The 6,000-nt window shown below is 59.6% G+C and overlaps 1 protein-coding gene across 4 annotated transcripts in view; it reads right to left on the reverse strand.

The window, feature by feature from the left end:
- LOC132814029 (zinc finger and BTB domain-containing protein 39-like) overlaps nucleotides 1-5,586 on the reverse strand; it is a 153,158-nt gene extending 147,572 nt beyond the window's left edge. The window contains exons 1-2 of one of the 4 annotated variants that reach the window (XM_060823349.1): nucleotides 5,549-5,571; nucleotides 5,324-5,426 (exon numbers count right to left, since the gene is read on the reverse strand). The gene's annotated coding sequence lies outside the window, so the exon portion shown is untranslated. Of the gene's footprint in view, nucleotides 1-5,323 lie in introns of all 4 variants that reach the window. The other 3 variants (XM_060823350.1, XM_060823348.1, XM_060823347.1) reach the window with 3 other exon arrangements.
- Nucleotides 5,587-6,000: the final 414 nt, after the last annotated feature.

Consider the following 6,000-nt stretch of genomic DNA (forward strand, 5'->3'; position numbering starts at 1 on the left):
GCTGTGCTAAATTGTCCCCGTAGTGCCCAGGGATGTGCAGGTTAGTGTGAATTAGCCGTGCTAAATTGTCCCGTTGTGCCCAGGGATGTGCAGGTTAGGGTGTGATTGGTCGTGCTAAATTGTCCTTGTAGTGGCCAGGGATGTGCAGGTTAGGGTGGATTGGCCGTTCTAAATTGTCATCGTAGTGGCCAGGGATGCGTAGGTTAGGGCGGATTGGCCATGCTAAATTGTTCCCGTAGTGCCCAGGGACATGCAGGTTAGGCTGGATTGGCCGTGCTAAATTGTCCCGTAGTGCCCAAGGGTGTGCACGTCACGGTGGATTGACCGTGCTATAATGTCCTGTAGTGCCCAGCGATGTGCAGGTTACAGTGGATTGGCCGTGCTAAATTGTCCCGGTAGCGCCCAGGGATGTACAGGTTGGGGTGGAATTGGCCGTGCTAAATTGTCCCTGTAGTGCCCAAGGATGTGCAGGTCACAGTGCAATTGTCCCTGACCCTTTTGTCGTAATGCCCTGTGATATGCAGGTTAGGGTGAGACTGGCTATGCTAAATTGTCTCGTAGTGCCCAGGGATGTGCAGGTTAGGGTGGATTGGCTGTGCTAAATTATCCCCGTAGTACTCAAGGTTGTGCAGGTTGCATGGATTGGCCATGCTAAATTGTCCCGTAGTGCCCATGGATGTGCTGGTTAGGGTGGATTGGCCATGCTAAATTGTTCCCATAGTGCCCTGGGATGTACAGGTTTGTCCGTGCTAAATTGTCCCGTTGTGCCCACCGATGTGCAGGTTAGGGTGTGATTGGCTGTGCTAAATTGTCCCCGTAGTGCTCAGGGATGTGCAGGTTAGTGTGAATTGGCCGTGCTAAATTGTCCCGTTATGCCCACCGATGTGCAGGTTAGGGTGTGACTGGTCGTGCTAAATTGTCCTTGTAGTGCCCAGGGATGTGCAGGTTAGGGTGGATTGGTCGTTCTAAATTGTCATCGTAGTGGTCAGGGATGTGCAGGTTATGGTGGATTGGCCGTTCTAAATTGTCATCGTAGTGGCCAGGGATGTGTAGGTTAGGGTGGATTGGCCATGCCAAATTGTCCCCATAGTGCCCAGGGATTTGCAGGTTAGGATGGATTGGCCGTGCTAAATTGTCATCGTAGCGGCCAGGGATGCATAGGTTAGGGCGGATTGGCCATGCTAAATTGTTCCCGTAGTGCCCAGGGACGTGCAGGTTAGGCTGGATTGGCCGTGCTAAATTGTCCCGTAGTGCCCAAGGGTGTGCACGTCACGGTGGATTGACCGTGCTATATTGTCCTGTAGTGCCCAGCGATGTGTAGGTTAGAGTGGGATTTGCCGTGCTAAATTGTCCTGTAGTGCCCAGCGATGTGCAGGTTAGGGTGGGATTGTCCGTAATCTTTGTGTCGTAGTGCCCAGCGATGTGCAGGTTACAGTGAATTGGCCGTGCTAAATTGTCCCGGTAGTGCCCAGGGATGTACAGGTTAGGGTGGAATTGGCCGTGCTAAATTGTCCCCCTAGTGCCCAGGGAGTGCAGGTCACAGTGCAATTGTCCCCGATCTTTGTGTCGTAATGCCCAGCGATATGCAGGTTAGGGTGGGACTGGCAATGCTAAATTGTCCCGTAGAGCCCAGGAATGTGCAGGTTAGGGTGAATTGGCCGTTCTAAATTGTCATCGTAGTGGCCAGGGATGTGCAGGTTAGGGTGGATTGGCCATGCCAAATTGTCCCCATAGTGCCCAGGGACATGCAGGTTACGGTGGATTCGCCATGCTATATTGTCCTGTAGTGCCCAGCGATGTGTAGGTGTGAGTGGATTTGGCCGTGCTACATTGTCCCATAGTGTCCAGGGGTGTGCAGGTTAGGGTGCAATTGGCCGTGCAATATTGTCCTGTAGTGCCCAGCGATGTGTAGGTTAGAGTGGAATTGTCCGTGCTAAATTCTCCCCGTAGTGCCCAGGCATGTGCAGGTTATGGAGGATTGGCCGTGCTAAATTGTCCCCGTAGTGCCCAGGGATGTGCAGATTACGGTGGATTGGACGGGCTAAATTGTCACTGCAGTGACCAGGGATGTGCAGGTTAGGGTGGGATTGGCCGTGCTAAATTGTCCTGGTAGTGCTCAGGGATGTACAGGTTAGGGTGAATTGGCTGCACTAATTTGTCCCCTAGTGCCCAGGGATGTGCGTGTTAGGGTAGGCTTGGCCATTCTAATTTTATCCCATAGTTCCCAGAGATGCGCAGGTTATGATGGATTGGCGGTGCTAAATTGTCCAATAGCGCCCTGGGATGTGCAGGTTAGGGTGGACTGGCCATGGCTAAATTATCCTGTAGTTCCCATGAATGTGCAGGCAAGAGTGGATTCGCCAAGCTTAATTGTCCCATAGTGTCCAGGGATGTGCAAGTTAAGGTGGATTGGCCGTGCTAAATTGTCACTTTGTGCCCAGGAAGTGCAGGTTAGGGTGGGATTGGCCGGACTAATTTGTTCCTGTAGTGCCCGGGGATGCGCGGGTTAGGATGGATTGGCCGTGTTAAATGGTCCCCGTAGTGCGCAGGGATGTTAGGATGAGTTGGCTGTGCTAAATTGTCCTTTAATGTCCAGAGATGTGCAGATTAGAGTGAGATTAATCAGAGGTAAATGTAGGGTACATAAAAAGTCTGTATGGGTTAGTCTTTGGAGGGTCAATGTTAACCTTTTGGGCCCAATTGCCTGTTTCCACATTGTAGGGATCGTAAGTTACAATGATAATATTTTAACGTGTGTATGAAGAGTGTGGCAGGAGAAGTTTGTCTGGTGTGCAGTCAGTTGGTGTCAGGTAGCGGGTAAAAACAATAACAGCAGATGCTGGAAACCAGATTCTGGATTAGTGGTGCTGGAAGAGCACAGCAGTTCATGCAGCATCCAAAGGGCAGAGAAATCAACGTTTCAGGAAAATGCCCTTCATCAGGAATAAAGGCAGTGAACCTGAAGCGTGGAGAGATAAGTTAAAGGAGGGTGGGGAGAAAGTAGCACAGAGTACAAAAAGTGAGTGAGGGAGGGGATGGAGGTGATAGGTCAGGGAAGAGAGGGTGGAGTGGATAGGTGGAAAAAGAAATAGGCAGGTAGGACAAGTCCGGACAATCATCGGGATAGTGCTGAGCTGGAAGTTTGGAACTAGGGTGAGGTGGGGGAAGGGGAAACGAGGAAACTGTTGAAGTCCACATTGATGCCCTGGGGTTGGAGTGTTCCGAGGCGGAAGATGAGGCGTTCTTCCTCCAGGCGTCTGGCGGTGAGGGAGCGGCGGTGAAGGAGGCCCAGGACCTCCATGTCCTCGGCAGAGTGGGAGGGGGAGTTGAAATGTTGGGCCACGGGGCGGTGTGGTTGATTGGTGCGGGTGTCCCGGAGATGTACCCTAAAGCGCTCTGCCAGGAGGCGCCCAGTCTCCCCGATGTAGAGGAGACCGCATCGGGAGCAACAGATATAATAAAGGATATTAGTGGATGTGCAGGTGAAACTTTGGATGTGGAAGATTCCTTTAGGGCCTTGAATAGAGGTGAGGGTGGAGGTGTGGGCGCAGGTTTTACAGTTCCTGCGGTGGCAGGGGAAGGTGCCAGGGTGGGAGGGTGGGTTGTAGGGGGAGCGTGGACCTGACCAGGTAGTCACGGAGGGAACGGTCTTTGCGGAAGGCGGGGAGGGAAATATATCCCTGGTGGTGGGGTCCGTTTGGAGGTGGCGGAAATGTCGGCGGATGATTTGGTTTTTGCCAAGGTTGGTAGGGTGGAAGGTGAGACCGGGGGGTTCTGTCCTTGTTACAGCCCTTTCTCCCTCTCCCACGAAGGCTCTGCTCCTGAACAGGTGGGAGGCCTGCACAAGTCTTACAGCGCAGCCAAGGGGCCTGGACAAGAGGGAGCTCGCTTACCGACAGGGGCCAGGGCCTGACACACAGCCGCATCACCCAGCCCACAGCCCCAGGCTCCGGCCCCAAGCCCTGGCCCCAGCCCCGGCCCCAACTCCGACCCCAGGCCCCGACTCCAGCCCCGGCCCCAACCCCGACCCCAGGCCCCGGCCCCAGGCCCTGGCCCCAACCCCGACCCCAGGCCTCGACCCCAGCCCCAGCCCCGACCCCAACCCAGCCCCGGCCCCAGCCTCGACCCCAGCACCGACCCCAACCCCGACCCCAGGCCCCGACCCCGGGCCCCGACCCCAGCCCCGGCCCCAGGCCCCGACTCCAACCTTGACCCCAGCCCCGGCCCCAGCCCCAACCCCAGACCCCGACCCCAGCCCCAACCACAGGCCCCAACCCCAGCCCCGACCCCAGCCCCAACCCCAGACCCCGACCCCAGCCTCAACCCCAGACCCCGACCCAACCCCGACCCCAGCCCCGACCCCAGCCCCAACACCAGCCCCGGTCCCAGCCTCGACCCCAGCACCGACCCCAACCCCGACCCCAGGCCCCGACCCCAGGCCCCGATCCCAGCCCCGGCCCCGACCCCAGGCCCCGACCCCAGGCCCAGCCCCAGCCCCAGCCCCGGCCCCAGGCCCCGACCCCAGGCCCCGACCCCAACCCCGACCCCGGCCCCAACCCCGACCCCAGGCCCCGGCCCCAGCCCCGACCCCAGCCCCGGCCCCAGACCCAGACCCCAGCCCCAACCCCAGGCCCCGACCCCAGGCCCAGCCCCAGACCCCAACCCCAGGCCCCGACCCCAGCCCCGACCCCAGCTCCGGCCCCAGGCCCCGGCCCCAACCCCGACCCCGGCCCCAACCCCGACCCCGGCCCCAAACCCGAACCAGCCCCGACCCCAGCCCCGGCCCCAGCCCCGACCCCAGCTCCGGCCCCAGGCCCCGGCCCCAACCCCGACCCCGGCCCCAACCCCGACCCCGGCCCCAAACCCGAACCAGCCCCGGCCCCAGCCCCGACCCCAGCCCCAACCACAGGCCCCGACCCCAGCCCCGGCCCCAGCCCCAACCCCAGACCCAGCCCCGACCACAGGCCCCAACCCCAGCCCCAACCCCAGCCCCGACCCCAGCCCCAACCCCAGACCCAGCCCCGACCACAGGCCCCAACCCCAGCCCCGACCCCAGCCCCAACCCCAGACCCCGACCCCAGCCCCAACCACAGGCCCCAACCCCAACCCCGACCCCAGACCCCGATCCCAGCCCCGACCACAGGCCCCAGCCCCCGACCCCGACCCCAGCCCCAGCCCCGACCCCAGCCCCGACCCCAGCCCCCGATCACAGGCCCCAGCCCCCGACCCCGACCCCAGGCCCCGATCCCAACACCGACCCCAGGCCCCGACCCCAGGCCCCGGGCCCAGGCCCAGGCCCCGGCAACAAAGGCAGAGCCCTCACCAGCTCAGACATTTTGTTTTCCTCAGGATGCCGAGGGCTGTCCCAGGCCGGGGGAAATAAATCCCGGTGCATCTTCACCACATCCTCTCCACACGCTTACCGGCTGGAGTACAAAAACATTAAAGCCTTTTCACCACCATAGCAACATCGATATATCCAAGGCCCACAGCTGTTAAACAGTCTGTTTAAAAAACATCAAAGACATTAACCCTGAACACAACGCACCATCACTACTCAAACCCATCTGATCTAGGAGCGCCGCCCTACCGGCCAGGAGGTCTCAATACATCGAGACCTGGGACCTCCACCCTACCGGCCAGGAGGACTCAATACATCGAGACCTGGGAGCGCCGCCCTACCGGCCAGGAGGTCTCAATACATCGAGACCTGGGACCTCCACCCTACCGGCCAGGAGGACTCAATACATCGAGACCTGGGAGCGCCGCCCTACCGGCCAGGAGGACTCAATACATCGAGACCTGGGAGCGCCGCCCTACCGGCCAGGAGGACTCAATACATCGAGACCTGGGAGCGCCGCCCTACCGGCCAGGAGGACTCAATACATCGAGACCTGGGAGCGCCGCCCTACCGGCCAGGAGGACTCAATACATCGAGACCTGGGAGCGCCGCCCTACCGGCCAGGAGGTCTCAATACATCGAGACCTGGGAGCGCCGCC

The sequence above is a fragment of the Hemiscyllium ocellatum genome, unplaced genomic scaffold (assembly GCF_020745735.1).
Source record: "Hemiscyllium ocellatum isolate sHemOce1 unplaced genomic scaffold, sHemOce1.pat.X.cur. scaffold_633_pat_ctg1, whole genome shotgun sequence".
Lineage (NCBI taxonomy): Eukaryota > Metazoa > Chordata > Chondrichthyes > Orectolobiformes > Hemiscylliidae > Hemiscyllium > Hemiscyllium ocellatum.